The sequence below is a fragment of the Colias eurytheme genome, chromosome 6 (genome assembly GCF_061535395.1).
Source record: "Colias eurytheme isolate Ceu_HAF_F1 chromosome 6, ilColEury1 Martin Lab GWU primary, whole genome shotgun sequence".
Lineage (NCBI taxonomy): Eukaryota > Metazoa > Arthropoda > Insecta > Lepidoptera > Pieridae > Colias > Colias eurytheme.
In genome coordinates this window covers 435325-462885 of record NC_142985.1, presented here as the reverse complement: position 1 = coordinate 462885, position 27561 = coordinate 435325, and the positions used below count along the sequence as shown (strand labels likewise).

General features: G+C 32.4%; 1 protein-coding gene across 3 annotated transcripts in view; it reads left to right on the top strand.

Annotated features, from left to right (window-relative positions):
* Nucleotides 1-1094: 1094 nt before the first annotated feature.
* LOC149907366 (zwei Ig domain protein zig-8-like) overlaps nt 1095-27561 on the top strand; it is a 314072-nt gene continuing 287605 nt past the window's right edge. For all 3 annotated transcript variants that reach the window (XM_090102383.1, XM_090102382.1, XM_090102380.1), the window contains exon 1: nt 1095-1237. The gene's annotated coding sequence lies outside the window, so the exon portion shown is untranslated. The remainder of the gene's footprint in view (nt 1238-27561) is intronic.

Here is a 27561-nt window from a genome sequence, read left to right as displayed (position 1 = left end):
AACATGGACGCTATTTAATTTTGTTATGCTATAACTCTTACAGACGAGTCTTTAAAGAAACCATTGTATACTTCAAGTATGTATAACCTATTTAAATAAATAATAAAAATTTACGAAGAAGAATTTTCTAATAGGCAGAAAATTCCACATAGCTGCGGTTTCTAAGCCGGGATGTACCAAGTCGAATTTTGTGAGAAAAGAAATGGGCTTGTGATGTATATATAGACACATTCTAAGCTAGTTTCATACGGTAGTCGAATTTTCTTCATAGCCATACCAAACACATACCAAAGTGAAAAATATTTGCTTTTATGTATTTTTAATATTATAGGTATGACAAAGGTATAATTTATGCCAAAATAGTTTAACAGATTTTAATGAGAAAATTATGTGTAGTTTTTTCGACAAACTTGAAGGGGTCGCAAATATACTAGGGAAATATTCTGGATTCTGCTTTCTTATATTATAATTAAAGGACAATAGTAGAGCAGAAAATCGTCATTACAGTTAACTTTATAATAAACACTCTATTTTTCTAAAATTTGGATTTATAACTACTCTATCATTAACTAAGTGCAAGATTTTGGTAATACATGTTGTAAATTTCGTATATAACATCTAACTGTTAAAAATTTAGAGACATTTCACCAAGTTAGAGATCGAGAGAAAATGTAGAGTCATAATGCTTCGTTTTTGTCTAATAAGATAGAGTTCCTTCTGCTTGGTTCAAAATCATACTAGAGAAAAGCCTTTCGTATAATGATTGTACCGTGATTCTGTACACCGAAAAATAAATGTATTTTAGTCAAACTTTTTCAATAAAAAATAATGAATACTTTTCACATTTATATTAAAACGTTACGTAATTCCAGTATGAAGCCGTTACAAAAAAGGCGGTTACAAAAGAAAGCTTTCAAACAAGATGAATTCACATAACACTAGGTTAATTGCGGATTCAGTTCATAGTTCATTGAAAAATTATATGAGGATGAACTCGCTCCTGAAAGGGAGCTGGAGGGGAGGGGATGGAGCGCGGGGTGGGGGGTGGAACACCGCGACGATTCCGGCAGTGTGTTTCGGACCGCCGACGCGACTACCGATCTACCGATCTACCGATTTTCGGAATTGTGCCGTATACCGTAAACGCTACTGTGTTGTGAACTGTGTGTGTAGATTGAAATGTGAGTGTCCTGTGCTTACTCTGTGGTTATGTGGTTGTTCTGGTGATCAGACTTAGGTACGTGGTGAGGATGTGGGCAATCTTAAATGTTAGCTTTTATAGGATAAGAAGTATAACCTATATTTGAGAGGTGGTCACGTCTCAGTTTCGCCGTTTCAGCTCGATCCAATCTGTAGGCTTAAATTTATAATTATCTATTGTCTAGAATGAATCCTGATTATTAGAAATAATTTTGAAAGCAAATAAAGTCGCCCTTAATATTTAATTTGAACAATAGATATTAGAATTTATATCAAGAGACAAGAGATCGGTATGTAGAGTAGGTAATAGGTATATCTTGTATGACGTACTTGCAAATAGCACAGTTCATAAGGTCACATCAGTCAAAATAAAGTAATTAAAGCACTAAAACTAATATAGTAAATATTATCAAAATTAATATCAAGTAATAAATTGATAAAAACATTCTCATAGGACATTATTATGTACCGTAAATAGTAGGTATATTAAATATTGTAGTTTCATTCACTATTGAGAGGGAATTATTCTCTATTCTATGTAAAGCGGGATGATACTACTTGACTTTTAATAAAAACTATGATTACATATGTGTAAATTTGTTTCTTGCGGATAAAAATAACTATCTTCTAAGAGCTAGGCTTAGCTGATGTTTAATAGCAATTGATATTTTAAAACATAGATGACCTTTAAATCTTCGTCTCTATTCTTAAATGTATATGTATCTATTTCTAATATTCTTAAATCTTTCGTTTTCTCTACAATCAAGCGATTGTAGAGAAAATTTCAAAAATATATCATAACCATTCCTAACATAAAGTAATCTTATCTGTTAAACGTCTTAGTGCCCGGAGGTAGAGCCTAGAGCTTACATTTTAGTTCTTGATATTTATGCCCCCAATATCGAATAATTGATTCATCAAATTGATAACAGTTATTGGACGTAGTTTTTAACATCGCTGATCGTTTTATCGTGACTCCGGGCAATAAAGGAGATTAATTACATTAATTGCACATTCATAAACCGTGATCACGTTGTTTTATCGAAATATTGAACAAGGATTTGCAATGGCGCCGCTCGTGGCTGACACGGAGAGATCCCTCGTGGGAATAGAAAACATTTGTTTATCCGATACAGTCTTTTAATTATCTTTCATTCGATACTGGGCCTGAGTAATTTTAGTAGCAATGTTAATGAGACGTTTTGGGTAAATAATTACCGGCCTGTTTCCCTTTGAGTCAGTTTCGTTATTCATTAATATATTTCGCATGTAAATAACAGATTGTGTATTCGTTTTGCGCGTTCAATATTTAAATAATAATTATAACAACTTTTAATATGGATATTAATATGTTTGACGACATTAAATTGATAAGCTTTTTTCCTTATTCTTTGATGTTGACGAGATTTATATGAAGTTTCAAATATGTATAAACAAATAATTTAAATAGCTTAGAAGTATTAATTGTGTGAAAATAAAGTACTAAATATTGCTACATCTAGGATATATCCCTACACTATGTAAGGAAGTCAAGGGACACTTAAAGAATCTGCTTCTATAAAAAGGGAGGGGAGAGCACTTAAGCTGAGCCGTGCCTTCGATTCACGCCCGACTGACAAGTGACCAGCCTTAACAAGGCTTCTTTTCTATTCAATACAGCATCGTGTTCTTCAAATTTCTTTTAAAGTAGAGAAACGATGAATAAGTATAATTTTTTTAGTGAAGATGAATAATGACCCTTTTATTGTATAGACTCTACCAGACTTTATATTGTTAATCTTGTATAGACTATATCATATATTTCTTATTGCTATAGGTATTAGATTTGAAAACACATACACTTTAGAACTGGCAACAATTTACGCAATATTATTACTAATAATTAGGAGTGCAATAAAAGGCTCTTTTTGTGAATTGGTGCTCATCCAATTACGATGAAAATAAAAGCAGGACACATGGGATAGCTCGGCTCAGTAGACTGAGGTAAATTCAGTCGGGCATGATAATTCAGTGCGCAGTTTTAAGCGGTTTAATACGTTTAATGTTGCTAATAATAGGCAATTGTTTTGACGAATAAATAAATACTTAGCATTATTTTTCAGTGTGAAAAGGAAAATATCTGCAAATTAGATTTGTAAGTATAAAACTTGGATACACTATGGTGCATGTAAAAACTAATTATTGTGCATAATAACTCTGTTCATTAATCTAAATACAATAAACGTATAAGATCATGATAATTTTTTTTAATGTATCATCTTCAATAGAAACAAATAAAACAGATAGAATACAATTTATGTACTAATAAAATGTTATCTATACTAATATTATAAAGCTGAAGAGTTTGTTTGTTTGTTTGAACGCGCTAATCTCGGGAACTACTGGTCCGATTGGAAAAATTCTTTCAGTGTTAGATAGCTCATTTATCGAGGAAGGCTATAGGCTATATATCATCCCGCTACGACTAACAGGAGTGGAGCCATGGGGGTGAAACCACGCGGAGCAGCTAGTTGTCATATATTTTGAAGAAGAAAGTGGGAAAAAGCTATCTTTTATAATAAAAATCTTATTAATATTGACTTAAACAAAATATAATGTAATGGAAAAATTGGGTCCACAACGAAGCATCCATACTAAGAGAAACCTTATTACATCTGACTAATTTGGGACTGTTTGAACATCACATAAATTATATCAACGAATAAAAAAACTATGGAGATTTATCACTAATTAATTTTTATAGCAGCAATTTGTATAAGGGACAAACAGGAAAATCGTTCATTAAATTAGATATGACGGTGTATTTTGAACATTAAATAAATAAATAAGCTTTATTAATCCATAAGATACAGTTACAGTTTAGTTGATTCCAGCTTTGGTTTCAGTTTAAGTACACTATTAGAGAAAAAAAAATAGATTAAGTAGATTAGTTAAGTTATGGACCCCGTATGGGTGAAAAAAAGCCTATTTTGAACATTGCAAGTGAAATATATACTTATTAGATTGTATATTCTTCTATAATTCAACTTTTTGGTGATGGTTACATCTAGATAAATGATAAAATTTTGAGTTTCTGATTATAATATGAGCTATTTTCTCGTGAAAGTCTTAAAATAGATTCAGTTATTTGTGATATTGATTATATGAAATAGTCAAACAGGTAATTTAAATAAAAATCAATATATATTATTTATTCGTACATTCATTGTTTGAAAGCTATCAACATCAATATTTAGTATGAAACTATCGAAGACAATTCATTGCATACGTAGGTAATAAAAAAGGCATATGAATTGTGAACCTCCTTTATGGAAAGTCGGTTGAAAATGGGATTTTAATGGATGGGAATGTGGGATAGAATGATAATGGATTAAGGAAGTGAGTCTTCGGCTTTCACTTGTCGTTCTTAATCATTTATATCTATACTTATATTATTTAAAGAGGAAAGATTTTTCATGTTTGACCGTACCGAATAAGTTTTGAAATACTGCACTGATATTTAACCGACAAAAAAGGAGGAGGTTGTTCAATTTAATGTGTTTTTATTAAGAAGTATAAAAGTCGAAGCTGAATAACATGCTACATTTTTTTCAGAAACCTAGGCAGAGCCGGGGCGTGGCAATTGTTATAATATATATTAGTAGACTGTAGAACTTTTAATTGTTATATTTCTTCAGTAACATACGTTCGTATGCTGATAATAATCACTCCTGAATAATAATAATTAGCATATTTTATGCTGATTTATGCATACTTCAGCTTTTTGTGTGGTTTCGCCATGAAAATAAATATAAATTATATTGTTATGGTTGTAATTTATGTGTAATTTCTGCAATTGCAAATTATAAGGTAATTAAATACAATGGACTGCAATTAAAACACTTTGAATTGTATAATCTTCACATACACTTACATGCAATTAGGTTTAAAACAATCAAAGTAAAATTTATTAAAGTTTGAGTCGTTCCACCTATAATGTTAATAATAATAATTATTGCTTGTGATTATTTCTGTTGATTTGTTGTGTTAAAGTTTAAACTTAATTGTAGTAATCTTACGATTCATCTCCACGACACCTGATATTAATTATTTACATAAATACATAATACGCATTTGTAATATATTTTAATCCGCAGAGTGGTTCATTCATATTCGCTCTTTCTTACCACGAATATATAATCAGCTGAAACGGTTGCTATGGTAAAATTGTCTAGCGATATTTTTTATAGTAACACTCTTTATAATTTGGAAGGTTCTCTTTATTTCTTTTGATTGAAAAGAAAAATCTTCACGACGTCCAAACCTCGGTCTAGACGGATTTTAGGCACCAAAAGTTGATGAATTGTAATTCTTTCAATCAATGTTTGTAACACTTTAATCAATTTCCAAAAATAAGCATTATATATATATATTATATTTATTTTATTATATATCTCCAGTAATTGCAGGACAATTTTTCACATACATACCCACTAAGAAATTTATATTTTGCACTCAGAATCACGTTTTCCAATAATTGCGTAAATTGTATAATTTCACAAATTGAATGGAAGTGTAACAATACGAGCAATATTTTAAAACGTGACGAAGATTACTCGGATCACTGTCAAGTAATCTACAAAAATAAATTGAAATGGTTCGCTGAGATAAGTGGTCTCGTTTCGGCTCGTCATCCGCTGCTGCTGTGGGCGCATTCATCGTGAGGATACGGTTCAATTAATTCATTATTATGGCACGTCACACCGCGCGGCGGAAACGCAACGGCGCATAACGTAAACCTTTATGTAAATTGGACACGAAAAGTTTGTGTGTTGTATACTTTTTCGTTTGTTATCAATAAATGTTTTATTTATTTATTTATTTGTTGGTTTTAATTTTATTAAGGGTAAGAATGACAGCTGGTTATGCATTGAGAATTACTTGTTACTTCAAATTACTACTGAAAAACTGAACTGTAAAAGTAATGTATATATTATAGGACTAAATTTCAAAATTGGTATTACAAGACGTTTATTTTAAATGTTTGAATGCAGACATATCAATTCAATTGCAAATAATAGTAATAAACGATATATCGTAGCAATAGCAAAGCTTTACTACGAACCAGTAAACAATCCAGTCGTTCCAGTATTCCATCGAATCTAAATATTCACAAATATCTTGATCAATCTGAAGATAAGAGTATGTTTTGAAAATTGTGGTCAGTGTCTGAATAATATTAAGCGCTTCCTTTGTCCAGTGGTTAGCGCATATATTATAATCTGAATGGTAATTGGTTCACACTTCAAATGATTCAGCACTTCAGCGTTAAAAATCGTTTAATAAAACTGATGTGAAATCTATTCGTAACCCCCATAATATAGTTAGCTATAAGACACTTTGATTGAATACTTTGCAAACAATTCAAATAACAAACAAATCAGACACGATGTTATATGAAATACTTGATACGGCTTTACAAAACCGCCTTTAATTATGGCTCGCGCGTTAAGTACTAGATAAGTTGGACAATTGTACAGTTACGGTACAACTCCCCAAACACCGCACGAAACTCACTCATGCGTCAACGCCTTTTGTCTGCTGATACCTTACAATCCTATGATTTCGTACAAACCCTCTACTTGTAATGAGAGATTTATTTTGTATTAACTTGGAGGTCGTTTGGAGGTAACTTTGTTTACGAAATGTCTCAGGTAATCGTTAGGTCTGGACGATTATAATTAATTAGCAAGCTTTTGTCGGCGAATTCAATAATTGAATTGGAATATTTTATGCTGATGTTTATTTTAATTTTGGAGCAAATTGCGGGTTACAAATGATAATGGCCTGTGTCCATTTGTAGTGTTCAAGCAAATAATGTTGATTATATTTGACCCACTTATTTATATACGAAGAAATGTTTATACAAAGCATTTCTTGTTGTTGTAAACAAGAGAAAATATACCCATAGTAAACTAATTTGAATTACCTGAATATACGCAAATAGAGAAAAATGCATTCAACAAAAACAATTATTACTTTAGTACTACATATTATATAAAAAAAGAAGAAGACATAGACATAAATATTAATTAAAAACTGTATTCAATACTGCCTTTAGGATGTGTAATTTTAAAATTTACTTTATTTTCAAACCATTACCTTACTTTTTAATTCAATATGACTTCAAAGCCGTGCATTGATTAAATTATGAATATATAAACTTTCCCATTTAAAACATATTCAAACCAAAACAAGTAGAGGAAAAATCCATTTAGAAATGTTACAAGTTGGTGCTTAATCACGTTAAAACTTTACCATCTTCTCGGGAAGTATTAAGTTATTATACCGATTTCAAGTAAGGATTTAAAATTTAGCGCTGGCGTTTAATGCTGAAATGAGTTATTATTAAATCATAAAGCTTTAAACTTAGATGTCTCATTGGAAAGCAAATATTTGTATTACAATTGTAATACAAATTCACATCCAATTGGATGTTATTGTAAATTAATGTAACTTGTGAAGCGATAGTACTTTGTTACTTGAGTGAATGGTAAAAATAGTTTAAAATAGTATTTAAAATATGGATAGTGTTTTGGCTAAATCTTCCTTTTATAAAACGATTACTTGGGTGATCAATGAACATTATATATAATTATATTGTGACCGGAATATAACATAAGCTATAAAATACAATATTTTTTCCGTGAATATAGGTTGTATCATAAAGAGAACGTGGGCAACGGGCAGAGTTGCGGGAAAAAGCTAGTGAGTGTAAATATAAATACTTTAAGTGTACCTTTCAATATATTTCTCATTAAAACACTCCAAGTCATAACATAATTGATTCTCAACCTAATTTCTATTTGTAGGTGATCGAACCAATAATGTCGTAGACGTAGCGTAGGCGGTTCGTAGAGCGTGTAGACGCTCTACGAAGGTAGCCATCTCTACGTTGCTAATGTAGACTTCATTATTAAAAATAATATTTTCGTAGCATTTTTAAGATTTCCTTTTTGATATTTAATGAAATGTCTATGGATATTAAAATATTTGGTAGCTGAAAGTTTAGTTTATTCATATTACACAATATTAACAATATTCTACTATATGTATTGAAATAGAGGATAACATGTAAAAATCAACTTCTGTATGCATGTTTGTCGATTTATAGGGAAGTGCATATTTGGTTTTATATTTAACTCATTTTAAGGTTTTATTCCAAAATTCGACGAATAATGATGACTTATGTAACAGCAACCCCGTAAATTCAACCCATCCATCGGGAGATTAACTTAACTATGAACTTAACCGTAATGCTTGCAGTAAATGGCATTTTACGACATCGACTTATTTATGGCTTACCTCTTTATTGAGTCACACAAGCCCCTCGTTAAAATATTAATGGCGGGCTGCACTTAGCCAGCCAGAGGAAAAAATACTTAGCCGTTATGTGTTCGCATATAGGTTCGCATTATTTTTGATTCTTAATGGTTTACACGTGAATAATTTTGTGTACCGAAATAAAATGATAACTGGATATAGAAATTATCTTTAACATGGTCTTTTTTTAACATTTCTGATTACAATATTATTTCAAATCAGAACTAACTTAGAACTTAATAAGCTCTATTTGTATTTCACTACATAGTTAAAAACAAAATTTGCTTTCTCTGTCCCTATGTTCCTTTGTATGCTTTAAATCTTTAAAACTACGCAACAGATTTTGATGTGTTTTTAGGAAGGTTTAAGTACCTATATAATTTATTAGGTTTTAGTCAAAGCGGACGAAGCCACTGCGGTAAGCTAGTCTATCTTTAAATCACAAGCTCTAGCTTATAAGAGATTATTGTAATTTTTACATTTAATTATATTAATATCATTTTGTTGTTGGATCCGCGATCTGATAAAGCTTTATATACAAGGAAATAGTGATCGCTCTGGTTAAGATGTTCGCGAAACTTTTGATAGATGGCGCAGTGTTCCTTTGGATACTTAAAAAGAAAGTATAAACTCGATAGCTTTGGTAAGTTCGTTCGAGGCGTAGTTTGAATCCTGTTTTATGATATTTCTTTCTTAGCTTTTAAAAGTGTGATAAAATGTTTAAAATTCATATCTACTAATAATAAATATGAAAAAGCCTCTATATAAAATACTAGATATGCCGCGCGGTTTCACCAGCTGCAGCGGGGAAAATCTAGTGATGTATAATCTATATTATTGTAAAGTTTCATCCAAATCTGTTTAGTAATTGTTTCGTGAAAGTGTAACAAACATACATACATCCATCCTCACATACTTTCGCATTTATTTGAGTAGGATGGACTATCGTGTCAAATAGAGATATTTATATCAAGCATTCATTTTAGATGATTTACTTTGAATTACAATATAAGAATAACATCCAAACAACTTATTTACTCACTACTATAGGTACACATATCGTCGAGACACTTAAGATAAAGTAACCAAAGTAGGATGGATACGATAACACGCTCGTGGCCTTCAGATTTGTTGGCACACTACAGGGCTGCCCATCATTTGGTAACAACTTATAAATAAATTCCTTTTCATACGAATTAAATGTTATTGTATTGTACCTGAGTAAATAAATTTTTTATGAGCTTTTAATTGTGAATGTGTTTTTAGTTTGTGGAACTTACCCATTGAATATTTATTTTTAATCTCTTTCTATTAAGTAATCGTAAATCGTATCGTTGATTGAGATTTATTTGCATAAATTTTAGAAACAGACATTATTTTGTTTAGTTTTTAGTTAGAAATTATCGATTATAATTCTATTAAGAAATTAATAGAATAATAATCGATATTCCGAAATTCAAAACGAGTGATTCGGTATACCGCAAGTAGTGATAATTTTTGTTCTGCTACAAACAAAGCCTGAAGTCCACTACATAATTTTAAACTAAAATGCATAAAGAGTAGAATTTGAAACAGGAATCCGTTTCGCGTACACAAAAGCTGACCTACTTAACCGCAATGTGAGGAACAAAATAAAGAAGACAAAAATTGTTTACCTTGTACCCTAAGGGAAGCTTCACTTATTAATAAATTGGAAGAAACAGCGAGAAAATAAATTCAAACGTCTAAGGTAATAAAAGCCCTGAGATCCCTAGTGGGGCTTGGAGCTGTATTTTGCATTACACTCGATCTTTCATAATATTTAATTAAGTTTGTGTATGTCTTATATTTCCTCATTATCATAAAGTGATATATGGTAATTCTTCTTTTTCAGTCCAAGTTTTTCAAAAAATAATAATTCACTTATCCTTGCACTCCTAGAGGTTAGAACTAACGTAAAAACTTGTTATAATTTGTAATATTACACACTTGGAATATACAAGAACAGCGGAGCATCAGACCGCTTACTTTTAAAGCCACGACGAGGGTAGATACTCCATAAAATTCCCATTCAAAAGCACATAAGGAAAATGAAACACTCGAGATTTGACACAGGAAAATCCTCCACCAAATCGAAATCACGCTTGCATTACTAACACTATGGGGCTATAAATCGTCCCGTGGACAGTTCCCCTCTCCCCGCGCCCCGCATCACGCCCCGCCCCCGCCCTCTCCCCGCTGCGTCCTCACGTTTTTGATTTAAGTTTCCCCGAGAGCCAGCTTATTGCGCTGATCAGTGTTGTGGAGATAATATACTGGTGTGATTTTTGTTAAGAGATGGTCAAGTGGTCGAATTCGACTGCTATGAAATGTTTGACAAATCTCCATCTTAGAGAATATTAAATGCATTGCAATCCATTGTCGTGTTGCTAAATACATACGTACATCAAGAGATGATCTACTGTAAAGATATAATATGCTAGTTTCATTTACATATAGTTTGTAGCGCTAGTACTAACTTACAGTAAACTTCTGTAAACGTTGTCATATTGTGAAAGCAGTTTCCATAAAGCGTTCTTCTTCTAAAAGCAATACATAATATATTTAAAAGTATTTTAATTTAAATGAGTTTTTTTTATGTTAAAGTGTATGAATTTAACATGTACCTGAAAGTAAATTATAAATATCAGGATTCCGTGTCCAAAATTGCCACGTTAATATTTGGAAAATAATAAAACGTCTTTAGACTGATCGCATTTCCCTGATTTTCAATAACGTGAAACGAATGTAAAAGAATTATAATTCAACGAGAAACAGACCGGAGATATCATTTTAAACAATCCGCTCCCAACGCCTATCAAATTTAATAAAAACCGGCATAATATCATAAGGAAATACTCACTTCGAGATTTTAAAATGGCCGAGTGGGGGTGTTTAGCGCTATGGTTCCGTAGTATATTTTTATTATCAGCTGCTTAGAACTTGCAGTGTACTGTTAAGTAAACGTAGGTAAAAAAACGTATATTTAAACTCTTTTAAACAACCGTTTGACAATGGTTATAATTTTAGTGGTCGTATAAATTTGATTGTATTTATCATACAAGATATTTTTTATAAAAGTAAAGAAGAATTTAGTATCGAATTAAGATAATTAAAACTGTCGAAGAATTTAACTGGTTGTACAAAGAATTATTACTGTGATTTTAAAATCGGAAAGTAACAAACGATCGCAAACATTTCACCTCCCAGCACGGAATGCAAAAATGGCCCTTCCTGTAAACGAATCTCACGTAAAACTCGAATAAAATATGGCATTGAATTGGTCGGATTAAAAACGTAATCGCAGGCAGGAAATTAAATTTTCGTCTATTGTTTCTGTGACGTAATTCATTCGGGTGCGATTTTTGAGGTGATTGGCTTATTGAATGAAATTACATTGGATTATTGACGTAAATTATTTTAATCGGCTGAGGAATGTTGAAAGAAATGGATCGCAATTTTATGTCACGGTTATTGGAATAATAATAGTGAGTGCACTTGGGTCAGTTCCCACATCAACTATTTATATTCGGAGTTACATTGTTAAGTAAGCTATTATTTATTTGTAAAGACTAATAGTTATATCTTTACTATTGCTAGTCCTTAAAGAAGTTCACTAAAATAAAAGAGATCACCTAAAACTATTTTAATACTATACTTGTGTGAAGTTTTGTAAGTATAAAAGAGAGTTAAACAACTACATACTATAAAGATATGATGAGCTGAATCGAATCTTTCAGGAAATCTGCATTATACCTGAATGACATACACCATATTAAATATTCTTTCCGGCCGAGCCGAGATCATTGGTAAGCTTATGTTAACAATGTACACACAAGTTAACTTCATTATCAAACCGAAATACAGTTTCTAGGTTGGCTAATGAAAAGCCTCTGGACATGTACCGTTTGACCGGTCACGCGTCACAATCCAGTCCTCGAAAGCCTACATTGGTTACTATATGTTGAACGGTTCTTGATTGCTAGCTTATCTTGGTATATGTGTCTAATATTTAGAGCTACATATTTTAAATGAACAGATTGTTATTATCCGTATTTACTAATGTAAATACGGATAATAACAATCAATTATTATACAAACATAATAACAAATGTAGAGGTTTATAATATCTCAGCCTTATGTCATATAGCATATTATGTCATATAGTAAATGATATATTACACAGATGAAGCTCTGGTGCCAAATTTAAAATATAAACTTTTAATATCAGGTTACAGCGAGTAGATTATAATAATACCGACTACGTTGATTAATTAACGCATGTATAAATAGCCGGTAGTGTTACGATGGCCTGCGTCTGTTAATTGACCGGGTAATCCGGTTATGTACTTTTGTATTATGTTGTGCGATGGAATGTCACGCTTCACTGTATTGTTTCGATCTTTTGGTGTATTTTGTAATGTATGTTTATGTTGTATTTATTCTATTATGAGGAAGGTAGATTTCGCGTATTAATATGAAGATTCTCGTGCGTTTTTAGAGAGGTACTATGGTACCACGTTTCCTAATTCGTATACATAACCTAAACATATTATACCTTGTATGTATCGAATATTTCGTTTTAACTGTAACGGAATATAAATGAGAGTTGTTAGAATGAGAATTTTGAAAAACAGCAGTAAGGTAAAATTGAAAATGCATAAAAATATCTTTCAAAATAGGTACATTAAACAGAGGTGTTGCTGTATTATGAAATAGTAAATTTAAAAACTTGTGCCAAAAGTTTAATGGACTCCCACTTGCACTTGGACAAGTAAAGTTCTCAACCTTCTTCAACTTGGAAACACAATTTTTCGCATTATTGTTCAATTAACTGAAAAAGTTGTGTAACAGAACTAGAAAGTTACTAAAATATAAGCAAAAGTTCGTGAAAATTAATTCACTTTCAAAGTTGTCTCAGAAATTATGTTACTTATATTTATTAAATTATTTAGGGCTCTATTACTGTCAGATTGTTCAATTCAGTGTATTATTTTTGTACAGGTGCTTAATTATATCTATTTAATAGTCTACCAAAAATTGTCCATGACAGCACTTTTCTGTAAGTATATGCTAAGATTATGGAACCATGAACAGAAAATGAATTCAGACAGCATATATTTTAACCCTCTAAAATTTATATCTCATCCCATAAACAACACAGCAATCTCGACTTAACCCTTGAGTATCGCCAAAAAGTATTAACCTCGACTCAATATTTTACTTAACATTACGTAATTTAACGAACAAATTGCAAAGCGGATATTCCTATACATTAGTATATCGAGGTGAGTCTGTCCGTGCGCGCTAATCAGCAGTTCGTCTGTCATTCAATGAGGGTTTACTGCCATTATTTGGTTCCCAGTTGCGATTCAATGAACATGCTATACCAGTGCTTAGCAATTGAATATGATGCAATTTTGTATTTTAAAATGGTTGATAGGTTAGATGAAATGTCCAACTTGTTGATTATCGTTTTTTCTATGTCTATTGTAATAATAATATACGCGCAGCAGCGCTTGTTTGTTGTTGACCATCTCAAATGTAAATAGTGTGAAGAACTTTAGTGCTTAATTGTGCAGAAAGTTATAATGCGTACAAAATTGCAAACAAGATTATTAAAAGTTAAATGGAAAACATACAGATAATCATTGTCCAGTACTACCGAGTTTTTTCAGAGCACGTAATGTTCCCTAGCAGAGTGTAAACCGCATCCTTCAATACAAACTCTCTGAAGAAGTCTGTTGTAGCCGCAGGCTCTACAATTGCTTCACGTGGTTTCCTTTCAAGTACTTGCTGATCTCATCGGTATTCTTTGAAGAGTTCAATATTATCTGCACTTTAAAAAAACGGATAAATTGATTGTTTGTAGTTTGTCAGTTTGATAGTAATTGTTTAAATTCAAAAACTAACAAACCGGTAGAAAGCTTCTTTATTCCAGATTGACACAGGCTATTTAATATATACGGTCCATTAAACTCGGGTGAAGATGAAGCGAGCTGCTGGTGTATAATATAATTAAAAAAAGACGTGTGGCACTCGGGGACTGCCGCGGTAAAGCTATTTGCATGCTATGCCTTCAAGCCACACCTCCGCGCCCGTCGGAGTGGGGAGCGTGAGGTTTTTCGTTACGCAATTTCTGGATTCGGTCCCCGCGCTCAAAGCCCGCGATAGAAGCTATGCAATAGCTTAAAAATAAAAAAGACGTGTGGCACTCGGGGACTGCCGCGGTAAAGCTATTGCATGCTATGCCTTCAAGCCACACCTCCGCGCCCGTCGGAGTGGGGAGCGTGAGGTTTTTCGTTACGCAATTTCTGGATTCGGTCCCCGCGCTCAAGGCCCGCGATAGAAGCTATGCAATAGCTTAAAAATGAATTTCCATGTTTTTATATCTCCTAGCTTAAATGCTTTAAACCTGTGCTTGTACCTTTAAAATCTATGTATGAAATATCGATATAATTATATCAAATATTTACAAATGTTAAACAAAAACTAACAAAACTCCCGTTTCAATTACTCAAAGCATTTGTATGGCAATAAAATATGAAAGCTAGTGAAATCGTCGGCAGTAGGTAGTAGGTACGGAGCGACTAGCGGCGCTCAAAGGGAATCCTAACTTGGCACTTTGCTTGCCAACGCTTTCGCGGGAAGAGTACAGTCGCTGGCGTCTCGTGACGAATATGTTTAGTGTGGAAGAAATGTGTAATGGGATTCATGATTTAAAATATGAGGAAGTATGCGAGTTATAGCAGGAATTATTTAACAAACATATTAAACTGATGCGTTGTTAATTTGCTAAATGAATTAGAGTCTGTTAAAGCTCTTATAATTAATGTTGTCGGACAAATTTGTCATTCGGAACAACAATTTGTGAAATTTACCGTTTTACAAGTTTATCTTATTATTTTTTAGTACTTTGCAAAATCAATCATAATAGTTTAAAATGATCAAAATTCAGTTGAATAATTGGATTATTTTTAATGTGATAATCAGTTAATATAAGTAATCATACTTCTCAGGATTATTATTACATTCCTAACTTCCACCTATCAAGGCTAACTCTCAATAAAATATTTCAAAATATTACAGAAAGTTGTACCAAATGCATAACGAGTTATTTGATCTAGTGTATTCTCCAGCCCCATTGATACAGGAAGTCGAAACTGGATTCACTATGAGCAGATTTGTATACGTATTCAGACCATAATATGGCTTTAATATCAGATATTGGGCTCACTGAATGGCTTGGAAACGTATTAGGAGTAATGATGTATTCAAAACAGACGGTTTATTTGATCTAGATTCTAGATACGTTTTTGGGGCAGTGTCAGTTATAGTGCGGTATGTAGGTTGTGTGAGGTTAGCGGAGGTACTTGTTATACGTATGTGTGTCACTGCACTCTGTATAATTTCATAAAGAACTAAATTTGTTTTAGATGTGCAGCAATCTCATAAGTTACAAAAATAAAAGTGACGTGAAGAAAATGTAGTCATAATGTGTTTATCTTTTGAAATCATGTTTGTGTACATAGTATTGGCTTTATTCTTATTCTCTCATCGAGTGTTATTATTGGACTTGTTCTGTTTGTACTATTATTGAAAAAATTGTTGACACACTTATTTCCATATTTTGAATATCGTTATATTACTACCCACCGAGCATACTTGAGCTGCCTACTTGTGTATATTAAGTTTCGAATCCGTCAAAAATAAGGAAGCGTTCAAACAGTAAGATCCACAAGGTACATAGGTATTTGGTCTGTAATATCTCCCGTTTGGTTGATTATTCAAGCGACGCGAAAAAAGGGAATTGAGCAAATAGTTCCGCGACACAGTGAGGCGTCTTCTATCGTTGATATTTCTGTAATCCAGCGCCAGCGCCATATTGGAATTCCTTTCAACTCAATGTTATTGATTGCGCCGACAAATTGCGTCGGATGTTTAAATTTTAACTGCCTAGATCTAGAACGATTTGCGGCCTTTATCAGACTGAATATTGACATTTTATTTTAGCTCCAGCGCCGTTTTAAGAGCTTTTATATTATACTTCTAGTTTGTTATTGCGATTTCATTTTTTGTTAGGCTCTAGCGAGTTATGATCATTGTTCGTTTTTAGGGTTCCGTAGCCAAAATGGCAAAAACGGAACCCTTATAGTTTCGTCATGTCCGTCTGTCCGTCTGTCCGTCTGTCCGTCTGTCACAGCCGATTTACTCGGAAACTATAAGTACTACAGTGATGAAATTTGATGGGAATATGTGTTGTATGAACCGCTACAAAAATATGACACTAAATAGTAAAAAAAAGAATTGGGGGTGGGGCCCCCCATACATGTAACTGAGGGATGAAATTTTTTTTTTCGATGTACATACCCGTGTGGGGTATCAATGGAAAGGTCTTTTAAAATGATATAAAGTTTTCTAAAAAACATTTTTCTTAAAGTGAACGGATTTTGAGATATCAGCTCTCAAAGTCGTAAAAAGTATGTCCCCCCCCCCCTCTATTTTTATAACTACGGGGTATAAAATTCTAAAAAAAATAGAGGTGATGCATGCTAATTAACTCTTTCAACGATTTTTGGTTTGATCAAAGTATCTCTTATAGTTTTTGAGATAGGTTGATTTAACTGTAATTTATTATATTTGCTGCTACGGAACCCTTTGTGCGCGAGCCCGACTCGCACTTGGCCGGTTTTTTATTATTTGTTACGATTCATTTATCATGATTCTTTTGGATATTATTATAATTAAATTTAGACTCGTATACAATAATTCTTTTATTTTATTTGAAATAGTTGCTAATAACGATTATATAAGAACATTTTGGAGAGCTCTTTTTGTCTCTTTAAATAAATAAGAATACATTTTATGGTTCTAAAGGCTTTATGAAATGAAAAAGAAAAGAGATCAGGAGCGTTTTATTTAATCTGTGCCAATATAAAACTCAGGAACTGTACAAAACGGTGGTTTTTGATATGTAATTGTATTCAGCGTTTCACAAAGGAACAGAGTACCTATATAACATTATATTAGCGACGTTGCGATCTCTGTGATATTTGAAGGACTGTTAAGAATATTTAATAATCTGTGGCTTGACATTTGGCAAGTGACAGATAATATGATCCTTCAATATGCGCACATATGGTGGTTGTCTTTATGAGAAAGGTAGGAAAATGGGGTCAAGGTTAGTGATATATGTATGACTAGATTTCCGCTCGCGGCTTCGCCCGCGTCTTCAAAGGAAAACCCGCATAGTTCCCGTTCCCGTGGGATTTCGGGGATAAAACCTATCCCATGTTAGTCCAAGTTACCTATATGTGTGCTAAATTTCATTGTAATCGGTTCAGTAGTATTTGCGTGAAAGAGTAACAAACACACACACATCCTCACAAACTTTCGCATTTATAATATTAGTAGTATAAGATATTAGATATCTGGGTTTCAATTTAATTTAACAAGAAATCAGTTTTGGATTGAGAAGTGTGATATAGATGCCACTGTTCGCACCCAATTAACGAAAGTGAGAAAATTTGTTTCTAGTTTAACATTTACTGAAGTTTAGATACTGTTAGTAAAAAAAAAAATAATTGGTTAAATAGCCAATCAGGACGATGTGGCATAAAAGCCAGTATTTTTAAAAAATTTTTTCTCATTCAATATATTTCTACTAAACTCTACATTTTCGTCAATATCAGTCGATAGTGACGAGAATGTAGAGTTAAGTAGAAATATACTTATTATTATCATTATTATTCCACATACAGCAACAAGTATATACCTAAATAATATAAGAAAATCTAAAAAAATGTTTATTAATACAGACAACAATACATTAACCCCAATATTTGAAAGTTAAAATACACGCATTCCCGCACAAATGCTTCGCAATGTTCGCGCCTTTGAAGTGAGGATACTCGCTTTAAATATAATATCCTGTTGTATTTCTGTCTGTCCGCACGTCAGGTGAGTTAAACTTAAGTGCACTTTTAAATAGATCCCTTCGCAAAACTGTACAGAGTTTTCTTAGAAACTTCAGTGGGTTTGTGTATAATTGGTGTGATTTGAAGTTAAATGTTAAGTGGGTTATTTTAAGTCTATATTTATAAAGTCGTGACTATTTATAGTAAGTCTATATTTATATAAGAAAATCATTAATTATTGTAGCTCTGGCTGAAAGGATTTTAGTTATTTTTAAGCTATTGCATAGTTTCTATGGCGGGCCTTGAGCGCGGGGACCGAATCGAGAAATTCCGTAACGAAAAAACCTCACGCTCCCCACTCCGACGGGCTCGGCAGTCCCCGAGTGCCACACGTCTTTTTATTTGATATTTTAATCTTCAGATGATTGTTACAGTATTTCTATGTCATTGTTACAGTAATTTTTGTGTCTTTTATATTGCTCTCAGAAAAGGGAATGATTACAAAAGTTAACGGTTGATATTTTTACTAAATCGGTAAAATATAAAAAGAAGCGTATATCATGCAGATATATTGGTCCCTACATACAAGTTCACTACAAATCAGCAATAGTCCAAAATGAGGTAACTTTTACAATAAATATTGAAACAGTACAGTTTCACGTTTAATTTGACATTAAATATAATACAGAGCCACATTCCGCCATTAATTTGCATTTAGTTCGGACCATTGAGCCGTTTATTTACTAAATTTAGGTTTTAACTCATTTAGTAGAGGAACTATTTATTTACTTTTTCGATTCGCAAATATTGTTTCGAAATTAACACTCGTTAACATAATTTTGTAAATATTTGAAAACAATTATCGCAATTAAGTGATAAAAATACTTATTTGGAATATTTTTTTACTATCTATATTTGTGCATTTCTACGTATCTAATATTTAAGTTAAAATTATATTAAATCATCAAAATATAAGCTTTCAAACTTAGTCGATGTTATTTAAACCTTTTTATTTCACCCACGATTATTCAGAACAATAAAATAAAAAAATCTTATTTCATTCGAAGTGCACTGTTATAATTTATTCACAATAATACATTGTCTCCGCCTTGTTAGTGATTCACTGGAGAAAGCAGTTAAAACTGAACATACAAATAAAAACTAACCCTCATACAACATCGCACAAAAGTAAAAAAATACATTTGAAAAGCTTTTGTCGTTCGCTTCTTTCCTCTCAGCGGTATTATACTTAAAATAATTTCCATGGTTTATTTTTATAGCGACTTTTTTCAAGTTTTCAATACACATATTTACTGTGGTTTATGCGTTCGTTTGAACGTTAATATAATTTTAAGTTTCTGCAATGCTTTTGTAATAATAAATACTTTTATAATGCTAGCACGTTATTTTTTTCTGTATGATTTTTTAATTTCTTTATTGTATCTTTAGCTACTGTTAAAATAAATTATTTTATGTTCTACAAGCAACGGTTAAAAAGTAGATTAATAATTTAAATACACATATGTGTCCACAATGCTCTACCACAAATAATTCAATCTTTCATGGAATACAAAACCAGAACTAATAATTTTACTACAAAAAATTAATTTATTCCCTTTAATTGCAATCAACAAAGCTTATTTCCAAATGTAAACAAAATTCTCCAAGAACACTATAGTAAATTAACATAACATGCACCACAAAATAAACTACACCAGCGTACAATCCCATCACCTGCATTTAATCCAAATGTCAAGCTAAGTAAAATAAACCGTTCCGGCGGTATGCGCAATGTATGTGATCCACCTTTAAGCCTGACATATTCTTAAGCCAAACGAAACGCGCGGTATTTTGCTCGAAACCTCCCTACATTGCTGCTGTACAACCGACTCTTACCCTAACCTACATTAATGGCAATACAAAGCCGGCGATGTATTTCGAATTACGGAAGTTGTCGCCAAGCTGAGCTGATACGTAGAGATAATACGGAACTAAATCGCTCGTCAGTTGGATGCAAATCTGTGGCCCGTAATTGCTTTATAAATAAACGCGAGTGGTAGTGTAGTTAATTGCCACTAATATAACGCGACTTGGCAAAACAAAGCTAGAACAATGTATGAATCATATCACAGTAACAAGTACTTTTAGGGATAGGGTCATCTTGCCTGCGACTGATAATAAATATCTAAAATAGTCCCGTAATACACAAGTAGTACTTATACAAATGCAGAATTCGGCTATCGAAGTGAGATAATCTCGAGATATAGATAAAAAACAAAGAAACAATAACATATCACTAGAAATATAAACTCAAAATCATTAACATGAAAAATGAAAATCTCCAAAATGATATACCACCTGTCTGTCAAAAATTGATAATTCAACAGTGTCATAAGAAGGGTGTTGTAAATTTTTTATAGCTTCGTGTTTGAATAGTTGTCCAAACTAAGAGAATAGTCAACTGTGTTCATAAACCCTGATTTACGTTCATCGAGATTTATGTATCGTAAATATTTAACACTTGCGAGACAACAAGCTATTTCTGGACGTAAACACATCATTTCCGGCGAGTGCGGTTAAGTGGTTAGTCTCACTAGCGGGTGGAACCTGGTTATTGTACTAGTGATGAGATGGCTTGAATACAGAGGGATTTAATTATTTAAAAAATCATGTATTAACCATTATAAACCGATGATGTTTTAATGACGGCAAAAATCCTTACTAATATTATAAATGCGAAAGTAACTCTGTCTGTCTGTCTGTTACTCAATCACGCCTTAACTACTGAACCAATTTGCATGAAAGGAGATGTCCAAAAAATGACCCAGAATCGACAGGAATGAAATGTGTACCAATGGATTGGTAATTAAATATAATATAATGTAGCAAAAGCAGTAATCCTGAAATCGTTATAGTATAGGAGCTAGGAGCAAAATAAAATAAGTAAGAAATTCGTTTAAAAAATCAAAAAATAAGTTTACGTCATGTTGTAGCTTAATATGACGTTATAATAATGTTGTATCACTTGTGTTATACATGATAATTATCATCAACACATTTTAAAAGCAACAGCAACATAATAACATCATGTTCAATCACAACATAACTGACTAAAGATTCCGTTATTAAGTAGTAGTTTTTATTTTGGTTCAAGATACTACAATTGCTATAGTACTGTGTGTATTATTGGTGCCTAATTCTGTGGCTAAGGATTGGAAATAAAAAATAATAATAGGTATAGTATAGGAGTTAAAAGACAATAGAACTGAATAAAAAATCGTTTGAAAATTATTATGATGTGGATGAGATTATCGTTGTTATTATAATTTTAATTTTAATTGATTAATTGCTTTTGCTGGTACATTCATGTGTAACACATTGTTGTAGATTCGAATGTAGTTGCTATTATAGATAGGTAGATTATAATATCATTAATACAACTTAATAAAATTAGACCTAATTATAAAAATAAATGAATAACAACGATATTCTAACACACAACATAACGAGTTTTTATTATTTTCAAACGATTTTTCACTTTGTTTTTTGGCTCTTAGCTCCTATACTATACAGATTTTTTTTTCAATCTTTAGCCATAGAATTACATAATATAATACTATTACAATCGTAGTATCTATAAAATAAAAGAACAAAACTACAAAATTGAGAGTTTTTGTTATGTTGTGCTTTAACGTTTTTGTTTCGTTTCTTGTAAAATATGATATTTATTATGTGTAACCCAAGTGATAAAACATTATAACATCGTCATATTAAGCCACAACATAACGGAAACTTATGTATATTATGTTTTTTAAGGAATTTCTTAGTTATTTTATTTTGCTCCTAGCTCCTATACTATAACGATTTCGGAGTTGCCCCCTTGGTAATATTATATTATACTTCAATGCGAATCCATTGGTATACGTTTCATTCCTGTCGATTCTGGGTTTTTGGTTCATACATTTTTGGACATGTCCTTTGGTATAGAGATATTTTGATACCCGAGAAAGGACAAAGGATAGGTTTTATCCCGGAAATCCTACGGGAACGGGTTTTTCTTTGAAAACGCGGGCGAAGCCGCGGGCGGAAAGCTAGTATTATATATTCTTTGAAGTAAGTAAAATTTTTTGTTAAAATACATTCCATAGCCTCAAAATATTAAAAAAAAAAACAAGCAGGCTCTATGTCACGAAGCTACAATCATGTAAGATGGCACAGCACTGACTTTCACTCAGCTAATCTATACTATACTAACATTATAAAGCTGAAGAGTTAGTTTGTTTGTTTGAACGCGCTAATCTCAGGAACTACTGGTCCGATTTGAAAAATTATTTCTGTGTTAGATAGCCCATTTATCGAGGAAGGCTATAGGCTATATATCATTACGCTTAGCAACAGGAGCCGAGCCACGCGGGTGAAACCGCGATGCGCAGCTAGTTAAAAATACACAAAAACACCATTAAAATCAGTCGCAAGCACTAAACAGCAAGGCAAATACTCAAGAGACCCCAAATTACCATCTGATACCTTTACACGTAGCTAATGCCAGCATTTAGGGCTAATGTTTATCATTTGAGAGGGGCGGAATTTTTTGCTAAATTATTGTACTAATCTTAGGTCATTAGTTCGTCGAGTCACGTACCGCGCCGTCGAATTAAATGTTCTTCAGTCAATTTTTTCATGGAATTCCGTGGAACATGCTGCTAATGAATGTAGAGTTTTTGTGCATTACAAAAAGAAAACATTGAATTTTATTAATTAATGACACATAATATTACTAACATAACTTACCTAAAAAAATAATTGCATAAATAAGCATTCCTTTAATGTCGAAGAACGTATGTTTAATCTTATAATTCGTGATGATTAGCACATTCGATATTATTGATTACAAAATAATATACTTCTATATGTCTGGAAATAATATTGGATGCATGTAAATTAAAATATCAATTAAAAAATGTTGCTGTTTTTAATAACTTACGATTATAATTTATAAAACTTAAGTTTTAACAAGCAAAGTAAATATCGATCCAAACCATACATTCAATTAAAAGTTTTAAAACTTTAATACTTAGAAAGTGTTGTACGCTTTTATAATACACTAGCGGTCCGCCCCGGCTTCGCCCGTGGTACATATTTCGCAATAAAAGGTAGCCTATGTTCTTTCTCAGGGTCTAAAGATTATCTGTGCGAAATTTCATCAAAATCGCTCCAGTAGTTTATGCGTGAAAACCATACATACATACATACAAACCTTTCCTCTTTATAATATTAGTATAGATATATTGTATTTTTAAACTATCTAGCCAAAATCAGCAAAAGTTTTTCTATTGTTTACATAATTATTATAATTAACATTTAGGTAGCATTGTACCGCATCTGATTGTATGTAATTATCTTTTAATATTTAATTACATGTTGAATTATAACTCCATTATTTACAAAATACGAAATATGAACACATTAGAAGTTTGAAACAATACGAATTTAACGGTATAATTAAATTTAACACGCTTGGACTATAACCAAACACAACAAACTACAACTCCAGTTAAATGGATCATTTGAGTAATAAAACATGATACAAAGTATATATAGATTAGTAGCTTGTATGATATCGAATGAAATATATTAATTTTGATACCAAAAATATACAATAATAATATCAGAAAAAGATACGAGAAGAAAGCATGACTTGAATATAATTTTTTTTGCTCGTTTGTAACAATTACTCAAAAACTATACGACTGTTTTAAAAATATTTTCCTATCTGTAAACTGCTCCTCTACTGAGTAACAAAGGTTATATTTAAATTTTATAAATGTAATGTTCGTAGTTCATTCGCATAACGTAGGTATGTGAACAAATCGAAGAAAGTAGACTCATGTAACCATTCCTATTATAATCGTTGATAAATGTTCTATAAATAAAAGTGTACAAGTCAGTGATTTACAGATCTCGCAGTTGATGTGACGGAAATATTTCGGGTTTTTTGTGCCCCCATTCCGCGGGAGATCAAAAGTACATGATGGGTTACATACGTCACAAGTGTAATGATGCGACTACACCGTTTTGGTTCTTTTTATTTATGTTTAGGAGATTTTTATAGATTTCTGTTTCTAGTTGTATTTATTTTAAGTTTACTTTATATTATTGTGGTTTTGTTTTGTTATCTTCCCTGTTTTTGTCTAACGATTGTTTATAAGTGATCTTTGGATTTATCTGATTTTATAGAAACTATAAAACCGTTTTTTTTGCATCGATGTAAGAAAGGAGGAAAAAGCTTATGATAGAGCACTTATAACTGACTAGAAAATCACAAAATTAAATCAATAAATCATATTTATATGTACATCATTTAAAATAAACAAGGTGTCATGTTAATTCTTAAAACTCATATAATACTGTCCCCTCTATAAAAACACCCATAATTAGAAGCACAAAGAACTTATCACCTATAAGGCCAGTAAATGAAGTTTTAAAACCTTCCGCAAAGTAGATCCATCCATCATCCGCCGCCACTTGGAAGCGCTGCAGAATATCAATATACTTGCGACGTGTCGTGATGCATTGCTTTTTGCACCTATGTTCCTGTAGATAGATAGAAGTAGTATTGTGGGCTTAGACACAAAAGAAGAAGAATCTATACTAATAAAGAGTTTGTTTGTTTGTTTGAACGCGCTAATCTCAGGAACTACTGGTCCGATTTGAAAAATTCTTTCGGTGTTAGATAGCCCATTTATCGAAGAAGGATATAGGTTATATAACATCACGCTTAGACCATAAGGAGCGGAGCCACGCGGGTGAAACCGCGGAGCACAGCTAGTTTCAAATATTACTATACTAATAAATAATAATATTAAGTTTTAGGTGCGGCTTTTTGTGAATGAGTCATTTTTATGTTTTGATTGATGAAATATTAAGAGTTAATAATTTAAAACACAACGAATTTCAATAAAATTCATAATGTTGTATAATGTTTCGCCACTTGCACAGTTTTCCTTATAGCCTAGTTTTTACTATAATTTATTTATTTATTTATTTAATTAATAATAATTTCATTCATTATGTCTTATTTTATCAGATAGAGCTAGACACAACATATTTAATTATCTATTAATGCAATTATAACTTATTTATCAACCGAAATCACACAGGTTTTATAAAAGAATTCGTCTCCAGGTATCAAAACAATAAGTAACATATACGGAGAGCTACAAGCGTCGATCCGTTCCGAGCCATCAATCGGGACTCGAACCCGCGATTGATTGATGAGCCTCGCTCCTGCTTTTTACTTTTATCTCCAGCACTAGAATTACTCCGGAAATGTGGAACATTTTACCTTTAAGTTCTGGATAAATGGATTTAAAACGAATAAGTTTGCATCGTGTGTGATTTTAGTATGTACATTTTCTATTAAGGACTTTAGTGCTCTTTAAAAAGTATTAGACATTTAAATGCTGAAATGTATAAATCTTTATTTTCCAAATAAATTTCTACATATTATGCGTTTATAGTACAGTAGTGGTAAACAATATATACCTAGTCAATTCATATAAGACCATTTTGAGCAGAGGCGGCTCGTGACAAAATTTTATGGGTGTTCACTTGAAATAAAACACTGAAAATACATGGTGTAAATCAGTACAATTTATTAAAAATATATATATATATATAGATTCCGGGATTCAGGGATTCTGAAGACTCATCATGCCCCCATAAAGCAATTTGAAATGCACCACAAAATACGACACAATCTATTAACCTTCGTAAAATATGTCTGTTTTCATCGACACGGTCATTGAACTCGCGTATTGACTTTCGGTACCTACGCGGAATCTAGTGCTTTACGAATGTCTTGTCGTCCGACAGACGCCAATTGCAGTTCATTCAATAAATGGTACCGAGATTGTGAATGTTTTTTCATCTTGATTGAAAGATGAGCTAAGTCGTCAACGCCCGTTTCAGTCCAAGCACTCTCACCTCCGCCGGCCGCGCCCGCTTTAAATAAAAGACACGGAAAACAAAATAGTTTGTTGCTTTCATCACAACCACACAACCACGGTGTTTTCACATATTGTTCAGATTTAAACACACGCGTATATGTTTTCGTTTTTGTCGTACATTTTTGCGTAAGATCAAGTTCAGGCCGTGGCGGTCCCTTATTAGCTTTACATTCAAGCCGAATTTGTAACGTTTTAACACACTTTTTAATGAACGCCACATTATAATTATTGTTCATTTTAACACTCACAAGTAATACTGATAACTACAGGCTATTTCAACACGTATTTTATAATTTTAATTAGAAAATTGCATGAATCGCGCGCCTGCATTGAAGTTGACTCGAGTGTTTGTTTATATTATAGAAGTGGAAACTGGCAACGTCGCGCCGCGCGCGCAATCGCTGGACCCTGCCGGGCGGTAAAAACGAACCGGCAACGTTTGCGGGTGCGGCGCTCCGAATTTTGCTACTTTTCCATAGAAAATCTTTTGTTTCACGCGCAGGGCTCTGGCAAAACCCTCTCTTTCACTCCTATTGGATTTCGCATTAGGAAATGTACTAAATCTTTTTTCATTGGAGCGCAATCGTGAGCGCTCCGCTTCGCGCGTTACATAATACAGTAGGTATTATACAGGTGTATGGGATGATGGAATGATGGATATATTCATTGGTATTAACAGTAGTTTTAAAGATTACGATTGATTTTAAATAGTAATAATTAATGTTAATAATTAAATTAAGGAGTATGATTTTATTATAATTATTTATGGGAGTTCACTGCACCAGCGCTCCTTAGGACGAGCCGCCTCTGATTTTGAGTAAGGGAATTTTGCAATTAAAATGGCACGAACATGGCACGAAGAATATTTAATCCTCCAAGTACACGTTGCTATAAATACACGTAAATTTGTTTACATTACATGAAATTTCCAGCACAGCTGATCCATTTGTTGAAATATCACATTAAATGTTCGGTGAATCTTACTATTGTTGGTGCTCAACTAAAAAGCGAGCCATTGTGAGGACTCAAAGCGGACTCAAACTCAGTTACCGTCA